The following is a 17,384-nucleotide window of genomic DNA, read 5'->3' as shown; positions in this document are numbered from 1 at the left end:
CCAGGACAACTGAAAAGATCTTATTTGAAGGCGACGCAGGCCAAACTAGATCCAGCAAAAAGTGTCAAACAGCGCCCTCTGCTGTCAGGCTAGAGCAGAAACCATAAAAAGCTTACAGCACCTGGTATTCCCAGGCGGTCTCCCATCCAAGTACTAACCAGGCCCGCCCCTGCTTAGCTTCCGAGATCGGACGAGATCGGGCGTTTTCAGGGTAGTATGGCCGTAAGCTGCCAGGGCAACTGAAAAGATCCTATTTGAAGAAGACGCAGGCCAAACTAGACTCCAGCAAAAAGTGTCAAACAGCGCCCTCTGCTGTCAGGCAAGAGCAGAAACCATGAAAAGCTTACAGCACCTGGTATTCCCAGGCGGTCTCCCATCCAAGTACTAACCAGGCCCGCCCCTGCTTAGCTTCCGAGATCGGGCGTTTTCAGGGTGGTATGGCCGTAAGCTGCCAGGACAGCTGAAAAGATCTTATTTGAAGGCGACGCAGGCCAAACTAGATCAAGCAAAAAGTGTCAAACAGCGCCCTCTGCTGTCAGGCTAGAGCAGAAACCATAAAAAGCTTACAGCACCTGGTATTCCCAGGCGGTCTCCCATCCAAGTACTAACCAGGCCCGCCCCTGCTTAGCTTCCGAGATCGGACGAGATCGGGCGTTTTCAGGGTAGTATGGCCGTAAGCTGCCAGGTCAACTGAAAAGATCCTATTTGAAGGTGACGCAGGCCAAACTCGACTACAGCAAAAAGTGTCAAACAGCGCCCTCTGCTGTCAGGCAAGATCAGAAACCATAAAAAGCTTACAGCACCTGGTATTCACAGGCGGTCTCCCATCCAAGTACTAACCAGGCCCGCCCCTGCTTAGCTTCCGAGATCGGGCGTTTTCAGGGTAGTATGGCCGTAAGCTGCCAGGACAACTGAAAAGATCCTATTTGAAGAAGACGCAGGCCAAACTAGACTCCAGCAAAAAGTGTCAAACAGCGCCCTCTGCTGTCAGGCAAGAGCAGAAACCATAAAAAGCTTACAGCACCTGGTAATCCCAGGCGGTCTCCCATCCAAGTACTAACCAGGACCGCCCCTGCTTAGCTTCCGAGATCGGACGAGATCGGGCGTTTTCAGGGTAGTATGGCCAAAAGCTGCCAAGGCAACTGAAAAGATTCTATTTGAAGGCGACGCAGGACAAACTAGACTCCAGCAAAACATGTCAAACAGCGCCCTCTGCTGTCAGGCAAGAGCAGAAACCATGAGAAGCTTACAGCACCTAGTATTCCCAGGCGGTCTCCCATCCAAGTACTAACCAGGCCCGCCCCTGCTTAGCTTCCGAGATCGGACGAGATCGGACGAGATCGGGCGTTTTCAGGGTAGTATGGCCGTAAGCTGCCAGGGCAACTGAAAAGATCCTATTTGAAGAAGACGCAGGCCAAACTAGACTCCAGCAAAAAGTGTCAAACAGCGCCCTCTGCTGTCAGGCAAGAGCAGAAACCATGAAAAGCTTACAGCACCTGGTATTCCCAGGCGGTCTCCCATACAAGTACTAACCAGGCCCGCCCCTGCTTAGCTTCCGAGATCGGACGAGATCAGGCGTTTTCAGGGTGGTATGGCCGTAAGCTGCCAGGACAACTGAAAAGATCTTATTTGAAGGCGACGCAGGCCAAACTAGATCCAGCAAAAAGTGTCAAACAGCGCCCTCTGCTGTCAGGCTAGAGCAGAAACCATAAAAAGCTTACAGCACCTGGTATTCCCAGGCGGTCTCCCATCCAAGTACTAACCAGGCCCTCTCCTGCTTAGCTTCCGAGATCAGGCGTTTTCAGGGCAGTGTGGCCGTAAGCTGCCAGGGCAACTGTAAAGATCCTATTTGAAGGCGACGCAGGCCAAACTAGACTCCAGCAAAAAGTGTCAAACAGCGCCCTCTGCTGTCAGGCAAGAGCAGAAACCATAAAAAGCTTACAGCACCTGGTATTCCCAGGCGGTCTCCCATCCAAGTACTAACCAGGCCCGCCCCTGCTTAGCTTCCGAGATCGGGCGTTTTCAGGGTAGTATGGCCGTAAGCTGCCAGGTCAACTGAAAAGATCCTATTTGAAGGTGACGCAGGCCAAACTAGACTACAGCAAAAAGTGTCAAACAGCGCCCTCTGCTGTCAGGCAAGAGCAGAAACCATAAAAAGCTTACAGCACCTGGTATTCACAGGCGGTCTCCCATCCAAGTACTAACCAGGCCCGGCCCTGCTTAGCTTCCGAGATCGTACGAGATCGGGCGTTTTCAGGGTAGTATGGCCTAAGCTGCGAGGTCAACTGAAAAGATCCTATTTGAAGGTGACGCAGGCCAAACTAGACTACAGCAAAAAGTGTCAAACAGCGCCCTCTGCTGTCAGGCAAGAGCAGAAACCATAAAAAGCTTACAGCACCTGGTATTCACAGGCGGTCTCCCATCCAAGTACTAACCAGGCCCGTCCCTGCTTAGCTTCCGAGATCGGGCGTTTTCAGGGTAGTATGGCCGTAAGCTGCCAGGACAACTGAAAAGATCCTATTTGAAGAAGACGCAGGCCAAACTAGACTCCAGCAAAAAGTGTCAAACAGCGCCCTCTGCTGTCAGGCAAGAACAGAAACCATAAAAAGCTTACAGCACCTGGTAATCCCAGGCGGTCTCCCATCCAAGTACTAACCAGGACCGCCCCTGCTTAGCTTCCGAGATCGGACGAGATCGGGCGTTTTCAGGGTAGTATGGCCGTAAGCTGCCAGGTCAACTGAAAAGATCCTATTTGAAGGTGACGCAGGCCAAACTAGACTTCAGCAAGAAGTGTCAAACAGCGCCCTCTGCTGTCAGGCAAGAGCAGAAACCATAAAAAGCTTACAGCACCTGGTATTCACAGGCGGTCTCCCCTCCAAGTACTAACCAGGCCCGGCCCTGCTTAGCTTCCGAGATCGTACGAGATTGGGCGTTTTCAGGGTAGTATGGCCTAAGCTGCCAGGTCAACTGAAAAGATCCTATTTGAAGGTGACACAGGCCAAACTAGACTACAGCAAAAAGTGTCAAACAGCGCCATCTGCTGTCAGGCAAGAGCAGAAACCATAAAAAGCTTACAGCACCTGGTATTCACAGGCGGTCTCCCATCCAAGTACAAACCAGGCCCGCCCCTGCTTAACTTCCGAGATTGGGCGTTTTCAGGGTAGTATGGCCGTAAGCTGCCAGGACAACTGAAAAGATCTTATTTGAAGGCGACGCAGGCCAAACTAGATCAAGCAAAAAGTGTCAAACAGCGCCCTCTGCTGTCAGGCTACAGCAGAAACCATAAAAAGCTTACAGCACCTGGTATTCCCAGGCGGTCTCCCATCCAAGTACTAACCAGGCCCGCCCCTGCTTAGCTTCCGAGATCGGACGAGATCGGGCGTTTTCAGGGTAGTATGGCCGTAAGCTGCCAGGTCAACTGAAAAGATCCTATTTGACGGTGACAGAGGCCAAACTAGACTCCAGCAAAACATGTCAAACAGCGCCCTCTGCTGTCAGGCAAGAGCAGAAACCATGAAAAGCTTACGGCACCTGGTATTCCCAGGCGGTCTCCCATCCAAGTACTAACCAGGCCCGCCCCTGCTTAGCTTCCGAGATCGGACGAGATCGGGCGTTTTCAGGGTAGTATGGCCGTAAGCTGCCACATCAACTGAAAAGATCCTATTTGAAGGCGACGCAGGCCAAACTAGACTCCAGCAAAAAGTGTCAAACAGCGCCCTCTGCTGTCAGGCAAGAGCAGAAACCATAAAAAGCTTACAGCACCTGGTATTCCCAGGCGGTCTCCCATCCAAGTACTAACCAGGCCCGCCCCTGCTTAGCTTCCGAGATCGGACGAGATCGGGCGTTTTCAGGGTAGTATGGCCGTAAGCTGCCAGGACAACTGAAAAGATCCTATTTGAAGGCGACGCAGGCCAAACTAGACTCCAGCAAAAAGTGTCAAACAGCGCCCTCTGCTGTCAGGCAAGAGCAGAAACCATAAAAAGCTTACAGCACCTGGTATTCCCAGGCGGTCTCCCATCCAAGTACTAACCAGGCCCGCCCCTGCTTAGCTTCCGAGATCGGACGAGATCGGGCGTTTTCAGGGTAGTATGGCCGTAAGCTGCCAGGTCAACTGAAAAGATCTTATTTGAAGGCGACGCAGGCCAAATTAGATCCAGCAAAAAGTGTCAAAAAGCGCCCTCTGCTGTCAGGCTAGAGCAGAAACCATAAAAAGCTTACAGCACCTGGTATTCCCAGGCGGTCTCCCATCCAAGTACTAACCAGGCCCGCCCCTGCTTAGCTTCCGAGATCGGACGAGATCGGGCGTTTTCAGGGTAGTATGGCCGTAAGCTGCCAGGACAACTGAAAAGATCTTATTTGAAGGCGACGCAGGCCAAACTAGATCCAGCAAAAAGTGTCAAACAGCGCCCTCTGCTGTCAGGCTAGAGCAGAAACCATAAAAAGCTTACAGCACCTGGTATTCCCAGGCGGTCTCCCATCCAAGTACTAACCAGGCCCGCCCCTGCTTAGCTTCCGAGATCGGACGAGATCGGGCGTTTTCAGGGTAGTATGGCCGTAAGCTGCCAGGGCAACTGAAAAGATCCTATTTGAAGAAGACGCAGGCCAAACTAGACTCCAGCAAAAAGTGTCAAACAGCGCCCTCTGCTGTCAGGCAAGAGCAGAAACCATGAAAAGCTTACAGCACCTGGTATTCCCAGGCGGTCTCCCATCCAAGTACTAACCAGGCCCGCCCCTGCTTAGCTTCCGAGATCGGGCGTTTTCAGGGTGGTATGGCCGTAAGCTGCCAGGACAGCTGAAAAGATCTTATTTGAAGGCGACGCAGGCCAAACTAGATCAAGCAAAAAGTGTCAAACAGCGCCCTCTGCTGTCAGGCTAGAGCAGAAACCATAAAAAGCTTACAGCACCTGGTATTCCCAGGCGGTCTCCCATCCAAGTACTAACCAGGCCCGCCCCTGCTTAGCTTCCGAGATCGGACGAGATCGGGCGTTTTCAGGGTAGTATGGCCGTAAGCTGCCAGGTCAACTGAAAAGATCCTATTTGAAGGTGACGCAGGCCAAACTAGACTACAGCAAAAAGTGTCAAACAGCGCCCTCTGCTGTCAGGCAAGAGGAGAAACCATAAAAAGCTTACAGCACCTGGTATTCACAGGCGGTCTCCCATCCAAGTACTAACCAGGCCCGGCCCTGCTTAGCTTCCGAGATCGTACGAGATCGGGCGTTTTCAGGGTAGTATGGCCTAAGCTGCCAGGTCAACTGAAAAGATCCTATTTGAAAGTGACGCAGGCCAAACTAGACTACAGCAAAAAGTGTCAAACAGCGCCCTCTGCTGTCAGGCAAGAGCAGAAACCATAAAAAGCTTACAGCACCTGGTAATCCCAGGCGGTCTCCCATCCAAGTACTAACCAGGACCGCCCCTGCTTAGCTTCCGAGATCGGACGAGATCGGGCATTTTCAGGGTAGTATGGCCGTAAGCTGCCAGGTCAACTGAAAAGATCCTATTTGAAGGTGACGCAGGCCAAACTAGACTACAGCAAAAAGTGTCAAACAGCGCCCTCTGCTGTCAGGCAAGAGCAGAAACCATAAAAAGCTTACAGCACCTGGTATTCACAGGCGGTCTCGCATCCAAGTACTAACCAGGCCCGGCCCTGCTTAGCTTCCGAGATCGTACGAGATCGGGCGTTTTCAGGGTAGTATGGCCTAAGCTGCCAGGTCAACTGAAAAGATCCTATTTGAAGGTGACACAGGCCAAACTAGACTACAGCAAAAAGTGTCAAACAGCGCCCTCTGCTGTCAGGCAAGAGCAGAAACCATAAAAAGCTTACAGCACCTGGTATTCACAGGCGGTCTCCCATCCAAGTACAAACCAGGCCCGCCCCTGCTTAGCTTCCGAGATTGGGCGTTTTCAGGGTAGTATGGCCGTAAGCTGCCAGGACAACTGAAAAGATCTTATTTGAAGGCGACGCAGGCCAAACTAGATCAAGCAAAAAGTGTCAAACAGCGCCCTCTGCTGTCAGGCTACAGCAGAAACCATAAAAAGCTTACAGCACCTGGTATTCCCAGGCGGTCTCCCATCCAAGTACTAACCAGGCCCGCCCCTGCTTAGCTTCCGAGATCGGACGAGATCGGGCGTTTTCAGGGTAGTATGGCCGTAAGCTGCCAGGTCAACTGAAAAGATCCTATTTGAAGGTGACGCAGGCAAAACTAGACTCCAGCAAAACATGTCAAACAGCGCCCTCTGCTGTCAGGCAAGAGCAGAAACCATGAAAAGCTTACAGCACCTGGTATTCCCAGGCGGTCTCCCATCCAAGTACTAACCAGGCCCGCCCCTGCTTAGCTTCCGAGATCGGACGAGATCAGGCGTTTTCAGGGTGGTATGGCCGTAAGCTGCCAGGACAACTGAAAAGATCTTATTTGAAGGCGATGCAGGCCAAACTAGATCCAGCAAAAAGTGTCAAACAGCGCCCTCTGCTGTCAGGCTAGAGCAGAAACCATAAAAAGCTTACAGCACCTGGTATTCCCAGGCGGTCTCCCATCCAAGTACTAACCAGGCCCTCCCCTGCTTAGCTTCCGAGATCAGGCGTTTTCAGGGTAGTGTGGCCGTAAGCTGCCAGGGCAACTGTAAAGATCCTATTTGAAGGCGACGCAGGCCAAACTAGACTCCAGCAAAAAGTGTCAAACAGCGCCCTCTGCTGTCAGGCTAGAGCAGAAACCATAAAAAGCTTACAGCACCTGGTATTCCCAGGCGGTCTCCCATCCAAGTACTAACCAGGCCCGCCCCTGCTTAGCTTCCGAGATCGGACGAGATCGGGCGTTTTCAGGGTAGTATGGCCGTAAGCTTCCACATCAACTGAAAAGATCCTATTTGAAGGCGACGCAGGCCAAACTAGACTCCAGCAAAAAGTGTCAAACAGCGCCCTCTGCTGTCAGGCAAGAGCAGAAACCATAAAAAGCTTACAGCACCTGGTATTCCCAGGCGGTCTCCCATCCAAGTACTAACCAGGCCCGGCCCTGCTTAGCTTCCGAGATCGGACGAGATCGGGCGTTTTCAGGGTAGTATGGCCGTAAGCTGCCAGGACAACTGAAAAGATCCTATTTGAAGGCGACGCAGGCCAAACTAGACTCCAGCAAAAAGTGTCAAACAGCGCCCTCTGCTGTCAGGCAAGAGCAGAAACCATAAAAAGCTTACAGCACCTGGTATTCCCAGGCGGTCTCCCATCCAAGTACTAACCAGGCCCGCCCCTGCTTAGCTTCCGAGATTGGACGAGATCGGGCGTTTTCAGGGTAGTATGGCCGTAAGCTGCCAGGACAACTGAAAAGATCCTATTTGAAGGCGACGCAGGCCAAACTAGACTCCAGCAAAAAGTGTCAAACAGCGCCCTCTGCTGTCAGGCAAGAGCAGAAACCATAAAAAGCTTACAGCACCTGGTATTCCCAGGCGGTCTCCCATCCAAGTACTAACCAGGCCCGCCCCTGCTTAGCTTCCGAGATCGGACGAGATCGGGCGTTTTCAGGGTAGTATGGCCGTAAGCTGCCAGGTCAACTGAAAAGATCCTATTTGAAGGTGACGCAGGCCAAACTAGACTACAGCAAAAAGTGTCAAACAGCGCCCTCTGCTGTCAGGCAAGAGCAGAAACCATAAAAAGCTTACAGCACCTGGTATTCACAGGCGGTCTCCCATCCAAGTACTAACCAGGCCGGCCCTGCTTAGCTTCCGAGATCGTACGAGATCGGGCGTTTTCAGGGTAGTATGGCCTAAGCTGCCAGGTCAACTGAAAAGATCCTATTTGAAGGTGACACAGGCCAAACTAGACTACAGCAAAAAGTGTCAAACAGCGCTCTCTGCTGTCAGGCAAGAGCAGAAACCATAAAAAGCTTACAGCACCTGGTATTCACAGGCGGTCTCCCATCCAAGTACAAACCAGGCCCGCCCCTGCTTAGCTTCCGAGATTTGGCGTTTTCAGGGTAGTATGGCCGTAAGCTGCCAGGACAACTGAAAAGATCTTATTTGAAGGCGACGCAGGCCAAACTAGATCAAGCAAAAAGTGTCAAACAGCGCCCTCTGCTGTCAGGCTACAGCAGAAACCATAAAAAGCTTACAGCACCTGGTATTCCCAGGCGGTCTCCCATCCAAGTACTAACCAGGCCCGCCCCTGCTTAGCTTCCGAGATCGGACGAGATCGGGCGTTTTCAGGGTAGTATGGCCGTAAGCTGCCAGGTCAACTGAAAAGATCCTATTTGAAGGTGACGCAGGCCAAACTAGACTCCAGCAAAACATGTCAAACAGCGCCCTCTGCTGTCAGGCAATAGCAGAAACCATGAAAAGCTTACAGCACCTGGTATTCCCAGGCGGTCTCCCATCCAAGTACTAACCAGGCCCGCCCCTGCTTAGCTTCCGAGATCGGACGAGATCAGGCGTTTTCAGGGTGGTATGGCTGTAAGCTGCCAGGACAACTGAAAAGATCTTATTTGAAGGCGATGCAGGCCAAACTAGATCCAGCAAAAAGTGTCAAACAGTGCCCTCTGCTGTCAGGCTAGAGCAGAAACCATAAAAAGCTTAGAGCACCTGGTATTCCCAGGCGGTCTCCCATCCAAGTACTAACCAGGCCCTCCCCTGCTTAGCTTCCGAGATCAGGCGTTTTCAGGGTAGTGTGGCCGTAAGCTGCCAGGGCAACTGTAAAGATCCTATTTGAAGGCGACGCATGCCAAACTAGACTCCAGCAAAAAGTGTCAAACAGCGCCCTCTGCTGTCAGGCAAGAGCAGAAACCATAAAAAGCTTACAGCACCTGGTATTCCCAGGCGGTCTCCCATCCAATTACTAACCAGTCCCGCCCCTGCTTAGCTTCCGAGATCGGACGAGATCGGGCGTTTTCAGGGTAGTATGGCCGTAAGCTGCCACATCAACTGAAAAGATCCTATTTGAAGGCGACGCAGGCCAAACTAGACTCCAGCAAAAAGTGTCAAACAGCGCCCTCTGCTGTCAGGCAAGAGCAGAAACCATAAAAAGCTTACAGCACCTGGTATTCCCAGGCGGTCTCCCATCCAAGTACTAACCAGGCCCGCCCCTGCTTAGCTTCCGAGATCGGACGAGATCGGGCGTTTTCAGGGTAGTATGGCCGTAAGCTGCCAGGACAACTGAAAAGATCCTATTTGAAGGCGACGCAGGCCAAACTGGACTCCAGCAAAAAGTGTCAAACAGCGTCCTCTGCTGTCAGGCAAGAGCAGAAACCATAAAAAGCTTACAGCACCTGGTATTCACAGGCGGTCTCCCATCCAAGTACTAACCAGGCCCGGCCCTGCTTAGCTTCCGAGATCGTACGAGATCGGGCGTTTTCAGGGTAGTATGGCATAAGCTGCGAGGTCAACTGAAAAGATCCTATTTGAAGGTGACGCAGGCCAAACTAGACGACAGCAAAAAGTGTCAAACAGCGCCCTCTGCTGTCAGGCAAGAGCAGAAACCATAAAAAGCTTACAGCACCAGGTATTCACAGGCGGTCTCCCATCCAAGTACTAACCAGGCCCGCCCCTGCTTAGCTTCCGAGATCGGGTGTTTTCAGGGTAGTATGGCCGTAAGCTGCCAGGACAACTGAAAAGATCCTATTTGAAGAAGACGCAGGCCAAACTAGACTCCAGCAAAAAGTGTCAAACAGCCCCCTCTGCTGTCAGGCAAGAGCAGAAACCATAAAAAGCTTACAGCACCTGGTAATCCCAGGCGGTCTCCCATCCAAGTACTAACCAGGTCCGCCCCTGCTTAGCTTCCGAGATCGGACGAGATCGGGCGTTTTCAGGGTAGTATGGCCGTAAGCTGCCAGGTCAACTGAAAAGATCCTATTTGAAGGTGACGCAGGCCAAACTAGACTACAGCAAAAAGTGTCAAACAGCGCCCTCTGCTGTCAGGCAAGAGCAGAAACCATAAAAAGCTTACAGCACCTGGTATTCACAGGCTGTCTCCCATCCAAGTACTAACCAGGCCCGGCCCTGCTTAGCTTCCGAGATCGGACGAGATCGGGCGTTTTCAGGGTAGTATGGCCTAAGCTGCCAGGTCAACTGAAAAGATCCTATTTGAAGGTGACACAGGCCAAACTAGACTACAGCAAAAAGTGTCAAACAGCGCCCTCTGCTGTCAGGCAAGAGCAGAAACCATAAAAAGCTTACAGCACCTGGTATTCACAGGCGGTCTCCCATCCAAGTACAAACCAGGCCCGCCCCTGCTTAGCTTCCGAGATTGGGCGTTTTCAGGGTATTATGGCCGTAAGCTGCCAGGACAACTGAAAAGATCTTATTTGAAGGCGACGCAGGCCAAACTAGATCAAGCAAAAAGTGTCAAACAGCGCCCTCTGCTGTCAGGCTACAGCAGAAACCATAAAAAGCTTACAGCACCTGGTATTCCCAGGCGGTCTCCCATCCAAGTACTAACCAGGCCCGCCCCTGCTTAGCTTCCGAGATCGGACGAGATCGGGCGTTTTCAGGGTAGTATGGCCGTAAGCTGCCAGGTCAACTGAAAAGATCCTATTTGACGGTGACGCAGGCCAAACTAGACTCCAGCAAAACATGTCAAACAGCGCCCTCTGCTGTCAGGCAAGAGCAGAAACCATGAAAAGCTTACGGCACCTGGTATTCCCAGGCGGTCTCCCATCCAAGTACTAACCAGGCCCGCCCCTGCTTAGCTTCCGAGATCGGACGAGATCGGGCGTTTTCAGGGTAGTATGGCCGTAAGCTGCCACATCAACTGAAAAGATCCTATTTGAAGGCGACGCAGGCCAAACTAGACTCCAGCAAAAAGTGTCAAACAGCACCCTCTGCTGTAAGGCAAGAGCAGAAACCATAAAAAGCTTACAGCACCTGGTATTCCCAGGCGGTCTCCCATCCAAGTACTAACCAGGCCCGCCCCTGCTTAGCTTCCGAGATCGGACGAGATCGGGCGTTTTCAGGGTAGTATGGCCGTAAGCTGCCAGGACAACTGAAAAGATCCTATTTGAAGGCGACGCAGGCCAAACTAGACTCCAGCAAAAAGTGTCAAACAGCGCCCTCTGCTGTCAGGCAAGAGCAGAAACCATAAAAAGCTTACAGCACCTGGTATTCCCAGGCGGTCTCCCATCCAAGTACTAACCAGGCCCGCCCCTGCTTAGCTTCCGAGATCGGACGAGATCGGGCGTTTTCAGGGTAGTATGGCCGTAAGCTGCCAGGTCAACTGAAAAGATCTTATTTGAAGGCGACGCAGGCCAAACTAGATCCAGCAAAAAGTGTCAAACAGCGCCCTCTGCTGTCAGGCTAGAGCAGAAACCATAAAAAGCTTACAGCACCTGGTATTCCCAGGCGGTCTCCCATCCAAGTACTAACCAGGCCCGCCCCTGCTTAGCTTCCGAGATCGGACGAGATCGGGCGTTTTCAGGGTAGTATGGCCGTAAGCTGCCAGGACAACTGAAAAGATCTTATTTGAAGGCGACGCAGGCCAAACTAGATCCAGCAAAAAGTGTCAAACAGCGCCCTCTGCTGTCAGGCTAGAGCAGAAACCATAAAAAGCTTACAGCACCTGGTATTCCCAGGCGGTCTCCCATCCAAGTACTAACCAGGCCCGCCCCTGCTTAGCTTCCGAGATCGGACGAGATTGGGCGTTTTCAGGGTATTATGGCCGTAAGCTGCCAGGACAACTGAAAAGATCTTATTTGAAGGCGACGCAGGCCAAACTAGATCAAGCAAAAAGTGTCAAACAGCGCCCTCTGCTGTCAGGCTACAGCAGAAACCATAAAAAGCTTACAGCACCTGGTATTCCCAGGCGGTCTCCCATCCAAGTACTAACCAGGCCCGCCCCTGCTTAGCTTCCGAGATCGGACGAGATCGGGCGTTTTCAGGGTAGTATGGCCGTAAGCTGCCAGGTCAACTGAAAAGATCCTATTTGACGGTGACGCAGGCCAAACTAGACTCCAGCAAAACATGTCAAACAGCGCCCTCTGCTGTCAGGCAAGAGCAGAAACCATGAAAAGCTTACGGCACCTGGTATTCCCAGGCGGTCTCCCATCCAAGTACTAACCAGGCCCGCCCCTGCTTAGCTTCCGAGATCGGACGAGATCGGGCGTTTTCAGGGTAGTATGGCCGTAAGCTGCCAGGACAACTGAAAAGATCTTATTTGAAGGCGACGCAGGCCAAACTAGATCCAGCAAAAAGTGTCAAACAGCGCCCTCTGCTGTCAGGCTAGAGCAGAAACCATAAAAAGCTTACAGCACCTGGTATTCCCAGGCGGTCTCCCATCCAAGTACTAACCAGGCCCGCCCCTGCTTAGCTTCCGAGATCGGACGAGATCGGGCGTTTTCAGGGTAGTATGGCCGTAAGCTGCCAGGTCAACTGAAAAGATCCTATTTGAAGGTGACGCAGGCCAAACTAGACTACAGCAAAAAGTGTCAAACAGCGCCCTCTGCTGTCAGGCAAGAGCAGAAACCATAAAAAGCTTACAGCACCTGGTATTCACAGGCGGTCTCCCATCCAAGTACTAACCAGGCCCGCCCCTGCTTAGCTTCCGAGATCGGACGAGATCGGGCGTTTTCAGGGTAGTATGGCCGTAAGCTGCCAGGACAACTGAAAAGATCTTATTTGAAGGCGACGCAGGCCAAACTAGATCCAGCAAAAAGTGTCAAACAGCGCCCTCTGCTGTCAGGCTAGAGCAGAAACCATAAAAAGCTTACAGCACCTGGTATTCCCAGGCGGTCTCCCATCCAAGTACTAACCAGGCCCGCCCCTGCTTAGCTTCCGAGATCGGACGAGATCGGGCGTTTTCAGGGTAGTATGGCCGTAAGCTGCCAGGTCAACTGAAAAGATCCTATTTGAAGGTGACGCAGGCCAAACTCGACTACAGCAAAAAGTGTCAAACAGCGCCCTCTGCTGTCAGGCAAGATCAGAAACCATAAAAAGCTTACAGCACCTGGTATTCACAGGCGGTCTCCCATCCAAGTACTAACCAGGCCCGCCCCTGCTTAGCTTCCGAGATCGGGCGTTTTCAGGGTAGTATGGCCGTAAGCTGCCAGGACAACTGAAAAGATCCTATTTGAAGAAGACGCAGGCCAAACTAGACTCCAGCAAAAAGTGTCAAACAGCGCCCTCTGCTGTCAGGCAAGAGCAGAAACCATAAAAAGCTTACAGCACCTGGTAATCCCAGGCGGTCTCCCATCCAAGTACTAACCAGGACCGCCCCTGCTTAGCTTCCGAGATCGGACGAGATCGGGCGTTTTCAGGGTAGTATGGCCAAAAGCTGCCAAGGCAACTGAAAAGATTCTATTTGAAGGCGACGCAGGACAAACTAGACTCCAGCAAAACATGTCAAACAGCGCCCTCTGCTGTCAGGCAAGAGCAGAAACCATGAGAAGCTTACAGCACCTAGTATTCCCAGGCGGTCTCCCATCCAAGTACTAACCAGGCCCGCCCCTGCTTAGCTTCCGAGATCGGACGAGATCGGACGAGATCGGGCGTTTTCAGGGTAGTATGGCCGTAAGCTGCCAGGGCAACTGAAAAGATCCTATTTGAAGAAGACGCAGGCCAAACTAGACTCCAGCAAAAAGTGTCAAACAGCGCCCTCTGCTGTCAGGCAAGAGCAGAAACCATGAAAAGCTTACAGCACCTGGTATTCCCAGGCGGTCTCCCATACAAGTACTAACCAGGCCCGCCCCTGCTTAGCTTCCGAGATCGGACGAGATCAGGCGTTTTCAGGGTGGTATGGCCGTAAGCTGCCAGGACAACTGAAAAGATCTTATTTGAAGGCGACGCAGGCCAAACTAGATCCAGCAAAAAGTGTCAAACAGCGCCCTCTGCTGTCAGGCTAGAGCAGAAACCATAAAAAGCTTACAGCACCTGGTATTCACAGGCGGTCTCCCATCCAAGTACTAACCAGGCCCGTCCCTGCTTAGCTTCCGAGATCGGGCGTTTTCAGGGTAGTATGGCCGTAAGCTGCCAGGACAACTGAAAAGATCCTATTTGAAGAAGACGCAGGCCAAACTAGACTCCAGCAAAAAGTGTCAAACAGCGCCCTCTGCTGTCAGGCAAGAACAGAAACCATAAAAAGCTTACAGCACCTGGTAATCCCAGGCGGTCTCCCATCCAAGTACTAACCAGGACCGCCCCTGCTTAGCTTCCGAGATCGGACGAGATCGGGCGTTTTCAGGGTAGTATGGCCGTAAGCTGCCAGGTCAACTGAAAAGATCCTATTTGAAGGTGACGCAGGCCAAACTAGACTTCAGCAAGAAGTGTCAAACAGCGCCCTCTGCTGTCAGGCAAGAGCAGAAACCATAAAAAGCTTACAGCACCTGGTATTCACAGGCGGTCTCCCCTCCAAGTACTAACCAGGCCCGGCCCTGCTTAGCTTCCGAGATCGTACGAGATTGGGCGTTTTCAGGGTAGTATGGCCTAAGCTGCCAGGTCAACTGAAAAGATCCTATTTGAAGGTGACACAGGCCAAACTAGACTACAGCAAAAAGTGTCAAACAGCGCCATCTGCTGTCAGGCAAGAGCAGAAACCATAAAAAGCTTACAGCACCTGGTATTCACAGGCGGTCTCCCATCCAAGTACAAACCAGGCCCGCCCCTGCTTAACTTCCGAGATTGGGCGTTTTCAGGGTAGTATGGCCGTAAGCTGCCAGGACAACTGAAAAGATCTTATTTGAAGGCGACGCAGGCCAAACTAGATCAAGCAAAAAGTGTCAAACAGCGCCCTCTGCTGTCAGGCTACAGCAGAAACCATAAAAAGCTTACAGCACCTGGTATTCCCAGGCGGTCTCCCATCCAAGTACTAACCAGGCCCGCCCCTGCTTAGCTTCCGAGATCGGACGAGATCGGGCGTTTTCAGGGTAGTATGGCCGTAAGCTGCCAGGTCAACTGAAAAGATCCTATTTGACGGTGACAGAGGCCAAACTAGACTCCAGCAAAACATGTCAAACAGCGCCCTCTGCTGTCAGGCAAGAGCAGAAACCATGAAAAGCTTACGGCACCTGGTATTCCCAGGCGGTCTCCCATCCAAGTACTAACCAGGCCCGCCCCTGCTTAGCTTCCGAGATCGGACGAGATCGGGCGTTTTCAGGGTAGTATGGCCGTAAGCTGCCACATCAACTGAAAAGATCCTATTTGAAGGCGACGCAGGCCAAACTAGACTCCAGCAAAAAGTGTCAAACAGCGCCCTCTGCTGTCAGGCAAGAGCAGAAACCATAAAAAGCTTACAGCACCTGGTATTCCCAGGCGGTCTCCCATCCAAGTACTAACCAGGCCCGCCCCTGCTTAGCTTCCGAGATCGGACGAGATCGGGCGTTTTCAGGGTAGTATGGCCGTAAGCTGCCAGGACAACTGAAAAGATCCTATTTGAAGGCGACGCAGGCCAAACTAGACTCCAGCAAAAAGTGTCAAACAGCGCCCTCTGCTGTCAGGCAAGAGCAGAAACCATAAAAAGCTTACAGCACCTGGTATTCCCAGGCGGTCTCCCATCCAAGTACTAACCAGGCCCGCCCCTGCTTAGCTTCCGAGATCGGACGAGATCGGGCGTTTTCAGGGTAGTATGGCCGTAAGCTGCCAGGTCAACTGAAAAGATCTTATTTGAAGGCGACGCAGGCCAAATTAGATCCAGCAAAAAGTGTCAAAAAGCGCCCTCTGCTGTCAGGCTAGAGCAGAAACCATAAAAAGCTTACAGCACCTGGTATTCCCAGGCGGTCTCCCATCCAAGTACTAACCAGGCCCGCCCCTGCTTAGCTTCCGAGATCGGACGAGATCGGGCGTTTTCAGGGTAGTATGGCCGTAAGCTGCCAGGACAACTGAAAAGATCTTATTTGAAGGCGACGCAGGCCAAACTAGATCCAGCAAAAAGTGTCAAACAGCGCCCTCTGCTGTCAGGCTAGAGCAGAAACCATAAAAAGCTTACAGCACCTGGTATTCCCAGGCGGTCTCCCATCCAAGTACTAACCAGGCCCGCCCCTGCTTAGCTTCCGAGATCGGACGAGATCGGGCGTTTTCAGGGTAGTATGGCCGTAAGCTGCCAGGGCAACTGAAAAGATCCTATTTGAAGAAGACGCAGGCCAAACTAGACTCCAGCAAAAAGTGTCAAACAGCGCCCTCTGCTGTCAGGCAAGAGCAGAAACCATGAAAAGCTTACAGCACCTGGTATTCCCAGGCGGTCTCCCATCCAAGTACTAACCAGGCCCGCCCCTGCTTAGCTTCCGAGATCGGGCGTTTTCAGGGTGGTATGGCCGTAAGCTGCCAGGACAGCTGAAAAGATCTTATTTGAAGGCGACGCAGGCCAAACTAGATCAAGCAAAAAGTGTCAAACAGCGCCCTCTGCTGTCAGGCTAGAGCAGAAACCATAAAAAGCTTACAGCACCTGGTATTCCCAGGCGGTCTCCCATCCAAGTACTAACCAGGCCCGCCCCTGCTTAGCTTCCGAGATCGGACGAGATCGGGCGTTTTCAGGGTAGTATGGCCGTAAGCTGCCAGGTCAACTGAAAAGATCCTATTTGAAGGTGACGCAGGCCAAACTAGACTCCAGCAAAACATGTCAAACAGCGCCCTCTGCTGTCAGGCAAGAGCAGAAACCATGAAAAGCTTACAGCACCTGGTATTCCCAGGCGGTCTCCCATCCAAGTACTAACCAGTCCCGCCCCTGCTTAGCTTCCGAGATCGGACGAGATCGGGCGTTTTCAGGGTAGTATGGCCGTAAGCTGCCAGGGCAACTGAAAAGATCCTATTTGAAGAAGACGCAGGCCAAACTAGACTCCAGCAAAAAGTGTCAAACAGCGCCCTCTGCTGTCAGGCAAGAGCAGAAACCATGAAAAGCTTACAGCACCTGGTATTCCCAGGCGGTCTCCCATCCAAGTACTAACTAGGCCCGCCCCTGCTTAGCTTCCGAGATCGGACGAGATCAGGCGTTTTCAGGGTGGTATGGCCGTAAGCTGCCAGGACAACTGAAAAGATCTTATTTGAAGGCGACGCAGGCCAAACTAGATCCAGCAAAAAGTGTCAAACAGCGCCCTCTGCTGTCAGGCTAGAGCAGAAACCATAAAAAGCTTACAGCACCTGGTATTCCCAGGCGGTCTCCCATCCAAGTACTAACCAGGCCCTCCCCTGCTTAGCTTCCGAGATCAGGCGTTTTCAGGGTAGTGTGGCCGTAAGCTGCCAGGGCAACTGTAAAGATCCTATTTGAAGGCGACGCAGGCCAAACTAGACTCCAGCAAAAAGTGTCAAACAGCGCCCTCTGCTGTAAGGCAAGAGCAGAAACCATAAAAAGCTTACAGCACCTGGTATTCCCAGGCGGTCTCCCATCCAAGTACTAACCAGGCCCGCCCCTGCTTAGCTTCCGAGATCGGACGAGATCGGGCGTTTTCAGGGTAGTATGGCCGTAAGCTGCCAGGTCAACTGAAAAGATC

General features: G+C 52.2%; 51 non-coding genes and 25 pseudogenes across 51 annotated transcripts; all 76 read right to left on the bottom strand.

Annotated features, from left to right (window-relative positions):
* Window positions 1–109: 109 nt before the first annotated feature.
* Window positions 110–228, bottom strand: LOC131115101 (5S ribosomal RNA). Its single transcript, XR_009122390.1, has one exon. It is a non-coding gene; the product is annotated as a 5S ribosomal RNA (ribosomal RNA).
* Window positions 229–340: 112 nt separating this feature from the next.
* On the bottom strand, window positions 341–449 carry LOC131119005 (5S ribosomal RNA; annotated as a pseudogene).
* Window positions 450–560: 111 nt separating this feature from the next.
* LOC131115099 (5S ribosomal RNA) lies at window positions 561–679 on the bottom strand. Its single transcript, XR_009122389.1, has one exon. It is a non-coding gene; the product is annotated as a 5S ribosomal RNA (ribosomal RNA).
* Window positions 680–791: 112 nt separating this feature from the next.
* Window positions 792–900, bottom strand: LOC131112348 (5S ribosomal RNA; annotated as a pseudogene).
* Window positions 901–1,012: 112 nt separating this feature from the next.
* Window positions 1,013–1,131, bottom strand: LOC131118994 (5S ribosomal RNA). Its single transcript, XR_009126133.1, has one exon. It is a non-coding gene; the product is annotated as a 5S ribosomal RNA (ribosomal RNA).
* A 112-nt stretch (window positions 1,132–1,243) lies between these two features.
* Window positions 1,244–1,372, bottom strand: LOC131118848 (5S ribosomal RNA; annotated as a pseudogene).
* Window positions 1,373–1,484: 112 nt separating this feature from the next.
* Window positions 1,485–1,603, bottom strand: LOC131115874 (5S ribosomal RNA). Its single transcript, XR_009123143.1, has one exon. It is a non-coding gene; the product is annotated as a 5S ribosomal RNA (ribosomal RNA).
* A 111-nt stretch (window positions 1,604–1,714) lies between these two features.
* On the bottom strand, window positions 1,715–1,823 carry LOC131113894 (5S ribosomal RNA; annotated as a pseudogene).
* Window positions 1,824–1,935: 112 nt separating this feature from the next.
* On the bottom strand, window positions 1,936–2,044 carry LOC131111979 (5S ribosomal RNA; annotated as a pseudogene).
* A 112-nt stretch (window positions 2,045–2,156) lies between these two features.
* LOC131111466 (5S ribosomal RNA) lies at window positions 2,157–2,274 on the bottom strand. Its single transcript, XR_009121178.1, has one exon. It is a non-coding gene; the product is annotated as a 5S ribosomal RNA (ribosomal RNA).
* Window positions 2,275–2,386: 112 nt separating this feature from the next.
* On the bottom strand, window positions 2,387–2,495 carry LOC131112060 (5S ribosomal RNA; annotated as a pseudogene).
* A 112-nt stretch (window positions 2,496–2,607) lies between these two features.
* On the bottom strand, window positions 2,608–2,726 carry LOC131118302 (5S ribosomal RNA). Its single transcript, XR_009125467.1, has one exon. It is a non-coding gene; the product is annotated as a 5S ribosomal RNA (ribosomal RNA).
* Window positions 2,727–2,838: 112 nt separating this feature from the next.
* On the bottom strand, window positions 2,839–2,956 carry LOC131113705 (5S ribosomal RNA; annotated as a pseudogene).
* Window positions 2,957–3,068: 112 nt separating this feature from the next.
* Window positions 3,069–3,177, bottom strand: LOC131113872 (5S ribosomal RNA; annotated as a pseudogene).
* A 111-nt stretch (window positions 3,178–3,288) lies between these two features.
* On the bottom strand, window positions 3,289–3,407 carry LOC131115098 (5S ribosomal RNA). The gene has a single exon (XR_009122388.1). It is a non-coding gene; the product is annotated as a 5S ribosomal RNA (ribosomal RNA).
* A 112-nt stretch (window positions 3,408–3,519) lies between these two features.
* LOC131118040 (5S ribosomal RNA) lies at window positions 3,520–3,638 on the bottom strand. The gene has a single exon (XR_009125214.1). It is a non-coding gene; the product is annotated as a 5S ribosomal RNA (ribosomal RNA).
* Window positions 3,639–3,750: 112 nt separating this feature from the next.
* LOC131115096 (5S ribosomal RNA) lies at window positions 3,751–3,869 on the bottom strand. Its single transcript, XR_009122386.1, has one exon. It is a non-coding gene; the product is annotated as a 5S ribosomal RNA (ribosomal RNA).
* A 112-nt stretch (window positions 3,870–3,981) lies between these two features.
* On the bottom strand, window positions 3,982–4,100 carry LOC131115095 (5S ribosomal RNA). The gene has a single exon (XR_009122385.1). It is a non-coding gene; the product is annotated as a 5S ribosomal RNA (ribosomal RNA).
* A 111-nt stretch (window positions 4,101–4,211) lies between these two features.
* Window positions 4,212–4,330, bottom strand: LOC131115094 (5S ribosomal RNA). The gene has a single exon (XR_009122384.1). It is a non-coding gene; the product is annotated as a 5S ribosomal RNA (ribosomal RNA).
* A 111-nt stretch (window positions 4,331–4,441) lies between these two features.
* LOC131115093 (5S ribosomal RNA) lies at window positions 4,442–4,560 on the bottom strand. The gene has a single exon (XR_009122383.1). It is a non-coding gene; the product is annotated as a 5S ribosomal RNA (ribosomal RNA).
* A 112-nt stretch (window positions 4,561–4,672) lies between these two features.
* LOC131119004 (5S ribosomal RNA) lies at window positions 4,673–4,781 on the bottom strand (annotated as a pseudogene).
* A 111-nt stretch (window positions 4,782–4,892) lies between these two features.
* Window positions 4,893–5,011, bottom strand: LOC131115092 (5S ribosomal RNA). The gene has a single exon (XR_009122382.1). It is a non-coding gene; the product is annotated as a 5S ribosomal RNA (ribosomal RNA).
* Window positions 5,012–5,123: 112 nt separating this feature from the next.
* LOC131111465 (5S ribosomal RNA) lies at window positions 5,124–5,241 on the bottom strand. Its single transcript, XR_009121177.1, has one exon. It is a non-coding gene; the product is annotated as a 5S ribosomal RNA (ribosomal RNA).
* A 112-nt stretch (window positions 5,242–5,353) lies between these two features.
* On the bottom strand, window positions 5,354–5,472 carry LOC131118730 (5S ribosomal RNA). Its single transcript, XR_009125886.1, has one exon. It is a non-coding gene; the product is annotated as a 5S ribosomal RNA (ribosomal RNA).
* Window positions 5,473–5,584: 112 nt separating this feature from the next.
* Window positions 5,585–5,702, bottom strand: LOC131112699 (5S ribosomal RNA; annotated as a pseudogene).
* Window positions 5,703–5,814: 112 nt separating this feature from the next.
* LOC131113936 (5S ribosomal RNA) lies at window positions 5,815–5,923 on the bottom strand (annotated as a pseudogene).
* Window positions 5,924–6,034: 111 nt separating this feature from the next.
* Window positions 6,035–6,153, bottom strand: LOC131115090 (5S ribosomal RNA). Its single transcript, XR_009122380.1, has one exon. It is a non-coding gene; the product is annotated as a 5S ribosomal RNA (ribosomal RNA).
* Window positions 6,154–6,265: 112 nt separating this feature from the next.
* LOC131114142 (5S ribosomal RNA) lies at window positions 6,266–6,384 on the bottom strand. The gene has a single exon (XR_009121572.1). It is a non-coding gene; the product is annotated as a 5S ribosomal RNA (ribosomal RNA).
* A 111-nt stretch (window positions 6,385–6,495) lies between these two features.
* LOC131112870 (5S ribosomal RNA) lies at window positions 6,496–6,604 on the bottom strand (annotated as a pseudogene).
* Window positions 6,605–6,716: 112 nt separating this feature from the next.
* Window positions 6,717–6,835, bottom strand: LOC131115089 (5S ribosomal RNA). The gene has a single exon (XR_009122379.1). It is a non-coding gene; the product is annotated as a 5S ribosomal RNA (ribosomal RNA).
* A 112-nt stretch (window positions 6,836–6,947) lies between these two features.
* Window positions 6,948–7,066, bottom strand: LOC131118104 (5S ribosomal RNA). Its single transcript, XR_009125275.1, has one exon. It is a non-coding gene; the product is annotated as a 5S ribosomal RNA (ribosomal RNA).
* A 112-nt stretch (window positions 7,067–7,178) lies between these two features.
* LOC131116808 (5S ribosomal RNA) lies at window positions 7,179–7,297 on the bottom strand. Its single transcript, XR_009124044.1, has one exon. It is a non-coding gene; the product is annotated as a 5S ribosomal RNA (ribosomal RNA).
* A 112-nt stretch (window positions 7,298–7,409) lies between these two features.
* LOC131115088 (5S ribosomal RNA) lies at window positions 7,410–7,528 on the bottom strand. Its single transcript, XR_009122378.1, has one exon. It is a non-coding gene; the product is annotated as a 5S ribosomal RNA (ribosomal RNA).
* Window positions 7,529–7,640: 112 nt separating this feature from the next.
* Window positions 7,641–7,757, bottom strand: LOC131113042 (5S ribosomal RNA; annotated as a pseudogene).
* A 112-nt stretch (window positions 7,758–7,869) lies between these two features.
* Window positions 7,870–7,978, bottom strand: LOC131114179 (5S ribosomal RNA; annotated as a pseudogene).
* A 111-nt stretch (window positions 7,979–8,089) lies between these two features.
* LOC131115087 (5S ribosomal RNA) lies at window positions 8,090–8,208 on the bottom strand. The gene has a single exon (XR_009122377.1). It is a non-coding gene; the product is annotated as a 5S ribosomal RNA (ribosomal RNA).
* A 112-nt stretch (window positions 8,209–8,320) lies between these two features.
* Window positions 8,321–8,439, bottom strand: LOC131115230 (5S ribosomal RNA). The gene has a single exon (XR_009122515.1). It is a non-coding gene; the product is annotated as a 5S ribosomal RNA (ribosomal RNA).
* A 111-nt stretch (window positions 8,440–8,550) lies between these two features.
* LOC131113995 (5S ribosomal RNA) lies at window positions 8,551–8,659 on the bottom strand (annotated as a pseudogene).
* A 112-nt stretch (window positions 8,660–8,771) lies between these two features.
* Window positions 8,772–8,890, bottom strand: LOC131118645 (5S ribosomal RNA). Its single transcript, XR_009125805.1, has one exon. It is a non-coding gene; the product is annotated as a 5S ribosomal RNA (ribosomal RNA).
* A 112-nt stretch (window positions 8,891–9,002) lies between these two features.
* Window positions 9,003–9,121, bottom strand: LOC131115086 (5S ribosomal RNA). The gene has a single exon (XR_009122376.1). It is a non-coding gene; the product is annotated as a 5S ribosomal RNA (ribosomal RNA).
* A 112-nt stretch (window positions 9,122–9,233) lies between these two features.
* On the bottom strand, window positions 9,234–9,351 carry LOC131118925 (5S ribosomal RNA). Its single transcript, XR_009126065.1, has one exon. It is a non-coding gene; the product is annotated as a 5S ribosomal RNA (ribosomal RNA).
* A 112-nt stretch (window positions 9,352–9,463) lies between these two features.
* LOC131112012 (5S ribosomal RNA) lies at window positions 9,464–9,572 on the bottom strand (annotated as a pseudogene).
* Window positions 9,573–9,684: 112 nt separating this feature from the next.
* On the bottom strand, window positions 9,685–9,803 carry LOC131117709 (5S ribosomal RNA). Its single transcript, XR_009124919.1, has one exon. It is a non-coding gene; the product is annotated as a 5S ribosomal RNA (ribosomal RNA).
* A 112-nt stretch (window positions 9,804–9,915) lies between these two features.
* Window positions 9,916–10,033, bottom strand: LOC131112117 (5S ribosomal RNA; annotated as a pseudogene).
* A 112-nt stretch (window positions 10,034–10,145) lies between these two features.
* Window positions 10,146–10,254, bottom strand: LOC131114204 (5S ribosomal RNA; annotated as a pseudogene).
* A 111-nt stretch (window positions 10,255–10,365) lies between these two features.
* LOC131115084 (5S ribosomal RNA) lies at window positions 10,366–10,484 on the bottom strand. Its single transcript, XR_009122374.1, has one exon. It is a non-coding gene; the product is annotated as a 5S ribosomal RNA (ribosomal RNA).
* A 112-nt stretch (window positions 10,485–10,596) lies between these two features.
* On the bottom strand, window positions 10,597–10,715 carry LOC131118028 (5S ribosomal RNA). Its single transcript, XR_009125206.1, has one exon. It is a non-coding gene; the product is annotated as a 5S ribosomal RNA (ribosomal RNA).
* A 112-nt stretch (window positions 10,716–10,827) lies between these two features.
* Window positions 10,828–10,946, bottom strand: LOC131115083 (5S ribosomal RNA). Its single transcript, XR_009122373.1, has one exon. It is a non-coding gene; the product is annotated as a 5S ribosomal RNA (ribosomal RNA).
* A 112-nt stretch (window positions 10,947–11,058) lies between these two features.
* Window positions 11,059–11,177, bottom strand: LOC131115082 (5S ribosomal RNA). The gene has a single exon (XR_009122372.1). It is a non-coding gene; the product is annotated as a 5S ribosomal RNA (ribosomal RNA).
* Window positions 11,178–11,288: 111 nt separating this feature from the next.
* Window positions 11,289–11,407, bottom strand: LOC131115081 (5S ribosomal RNA). Its single transcript, XR_009122371.1, has one exon. It is a non-coding gene; the product is annotated as a 5S ribosomal RNA (ribosomal RNA).
* Window positions 11,408–11,518: 111 nt separating this feature from the next.
* Window positions 11,519–11,637, bottom strand: LOC131118517 (5S ribosomal RNA). The gene has a single exon (XR_009125698.1). It is a non-coding gene; the product is annotated as a 5S ribosomal RNA (ribosomal RNA).
* Window positions 11,638–11,748: 111 nt separating this feature from the next.
* On the bottom strand, window positions 11,749–11,867 carry LOC131115080 (5S ribosomal RNA). Its single transcript, XR_009122370.1, has one exon. It is a non-coding gene; the product is annotated as a 5S ribosomal RNA (ribosomal RNA).
* A 112-nt stretch (window positions 11,868–11,979) lies between these two features.
* LOC131118017 (5S ribosomal RNA) lies at window positions 11,980–12,098 on the bottom strand. Its single transcript, XR_009125205.1, has one exon. It is a non-coding gene; the product is annotated as a 5S ribosomal RNA (ribosomal RNA).
* Window positions 12,099–12,209: 111 nt separating this feature from the next.
* LOC131115079 (5S ribosomal RNA) lies at window positions 12,210–12,328 on the bottom strand. The gene has a single exon (XR_009122369.1). It is a non-coding gene; the product is annotated as a 5S ribosomal RNA (ribosomal RNA).
* A 112-nt stretch (window positions 12,329–12,440) lies between these two features.
* LOC131115715 (5S ribosomal RNA) lies at window positions 12,441–12,559 on the bottom strand. The gene has a single exon (XR_009122988.1). It is a non-coding gene; the product is annotated as a 5S ribosomal RNA (ribosomal RNA).
* A 111-nt stretch (window positions 12,560–12,670) lies between these two features.
* On the bottom strand, window positions 12,671–12,789 carry LOC131115078 (5S ribosomal RNA). Its single transcript, XR_009122368.1, has one exon. It is a non-coding gene; the product is annotated as a 5S ribosomal RNA (ribosomal RNA).
* A 112-nt stretch (window positions 12,790–12,901) lies between these two features.
* LOC131112347 (5S ribosomal RNA) lies at window positions 12,902–13,010 on the bottom strand (annotated as a pseudogene).
* Window positions 13,011–13,122: 112 nt separating this feature from the next.
* On the bottom strand, window positions 13,123–13,241 carry LOC131118993 (5S ribosomal RNA). Its single transcript, XR_009126132.1, has one exon. It is a non-coding gene; the product is annotated as a 5S ribosomal RNA (ribosomal RNA).
* A 112-nt stretch (window positions 13,242–13,353) lies between these two features.
* LOC131118847 (5S ribosomal RNA) lies at window positions 13,354–13,482 on the bottom strand (annotated as a pseudogene).
* Window positions 13,483–13,594: 112 nt separating this feature from the next.
* On the bottom strand, window positions 13,595–13,713 carry LOC131115872 (5S ribosomal RNA). Its single transcript, XR_009123141.1, has one exon. It is a non-coding gene; the product is annotated as a 5S ribosomal RNA (ribosomal RNA).
* A 111-nt stretch (window positions 13,714–13,824) lies between these two features.
* Window positions 13,825–13,933, bottom strand: LOC131112059 (5S ribosomal RNA; annotated as a pseudogene).
* A 112-nt stretch (window positions 13,934–14,045) lies between these two features.
* Window positions 14,046–14,164, bottom strand: LOC131118301 (5S ribosomal RNA). Its single transcript, XR_009125466.1, has one exon. It is a non-coding gene; the product is annotated as a 5S ribosomal RNA (ribosomal RNA).
* A 112-nt stretch (window positions 14,165–14,276) lies between these two features.
* LOC131113704 (5S ribosomal RNA) lies at window positions 14,277–14,394 on the bottom strand (annotated as a pseudogene).
* A 112-nt stretch (window positions 14,395–14,506) lies between these two features.
* LOC131113871 (5S ribosomal RNA) lies at window positions 14,507–14,615 on the bottom strand (annotated as a pseudogene).
* A 111-nt stretch (window positions 14,616–14,726) lies between these two features.
* Window positions 14,727–14,845, bottom strand: LOC131115077 (5S ribosomal RNA). The gene has a single exon (XR_009122367.1). It is a non-coding gene; the product is annotated as a 5S ribosomal RNA (ribosomal RNA).
* A 112-nt stretch (window positions 14,846–14,957) lies between these two features.
* On the bottom strand, window positions 14,958–15,076 carry LOC131118005 (5S ribosomal RNA). The gene has a single exon (XR_009125201.1). It is a non-coding gene; the product is annotated as a 5S ribosomal RNA (ribosomal RNA).
* A 112-nt stretch (window positions 15,077–15,188) lies between these two features.
* On the bottom strand, window positions 15,189–15,307 carry LOC131115076 (5S ribosomal RNA). The gene has a single exon (XR_009122366.1). It is a non-coding gene; the product is annotated as a 5S ribosomal RNA (ribosomal RNA).
* A 112-nt stretch (window positions 15,308–15,419) lies between these two features.
* On the bottom strand, window positions 15,420–15,538 carry LOC131115075 (5S ribosomal RNA). The gene has a single exon (XR_009122365.1). It is a non-coding gene; the product is annotated as a 5S ribosomal RNA (ribosomal RNA).
* A 111-nt stretch (window positions 15,539–15,649) lies between these two features.
* On the bottom strand, window positions 15,650–15,768 carry LOC131115072 (5S ribosomal RNA). Its single transcript, XR_009122363.1, has one exon. It is a non-coding gene; the product is annotated as a 5S ribosomal RNA (ribosomal RNA).
* Window positions 15,769–15,879: 111 nt separating this feature from the next.
* On the bottom strand, window positions 15,880–15,998 carry LOC131115071 (5S ribosomal RNA). Its single transcript, XR_009122362.1, has one exon. It is a non-coding gene; the product is annotated as a 5S ribosomal RNA (ribosomal RNA).
* Window positions 15,999–16,110: 112 nt separating this feature from the next.
* On the bottom strand, window positions 16,111–16,219 carry LOC131119002 (5S ribosomal RNA; annotated as a pseudogene).
* Window positions 16,220–16,330: 111 nt separating this feature from the next.
* On the bottom strand, window positions 16,331–16,449 carry LOC131115070 (5S ribosomal RNA). The gene has a single exon (XR_009122361.1). It is a non-coding gene; the product is annotated as a 5S ribosomal RNA (ribosomal RNA).
* A 112-nt stretch (window positions 16,450–16,561) lies between these two features.
* On the bottom strand, window positions 16,562–16,680 carry LOC131117214 (5S ribosomal RNA). The gene has a single exon (XR_009124439.1). It is a non-coding gene; the product is annotated as a 5S ribosomal RNA (ribosomal RNA).
* Window positions 16,681–16,792: 112 nt separating this feature from the next.
* On the bottom strand, window positions 16,793–16,911 carry LOC131116252 (5S ribosomal RNA). The gene has a single exon (XR_009123507.1). It is a non-coding gene; the product is annotated as a 5S ribosomal RNA (ribosomal RNA).
* Window positions 16,912–17,022: 111 nt separating this feature from the next.
* Window positions 17,023–17,131, bottom strand: LOC131112869 (5S ribosomal RNA; annotated as a pseudogene).
* A 112-nt stretch (window positions 17,132–17,243) lies between these two features.
* LOC131115069 (5S ribosomal RNA) lies at window positions 17,244–17,362 on the bottom strand. Its single transcript, XR_009122360.1, has one exon. It is a non-coding gene; the product is annotated as a 5S ribosomal RNA (ribosomal RNA).
* Between the last annotated feature and the right edge of the window lie 22 nt (window positions 17,363–17,384).

This window comes from Doryrhamphus excisus, unplaced genomic scaffold (genome assembly GCF_030265055.1).
Source record: "Doryrhamphus excisus isolate RoL2022-K1 unplaced genomic scaffold, RoL_Dexc_1.0 HiC_scaffold_25, whole genome shotgun sequence".
In the NCBI taxonomy this organism is placed as follows: domain Eukaryota; kingdom Metazoa; phylum Chordata; class Actinopteri; order Syngnathiformes; family Syngnathidae; genus Doryrhamphus; species Doryrhamphus excisus.
Note: the sequence above shows the minus strand (reverse complement) of the source record. Positions and strands in the feature narration are given on the sequence as shown.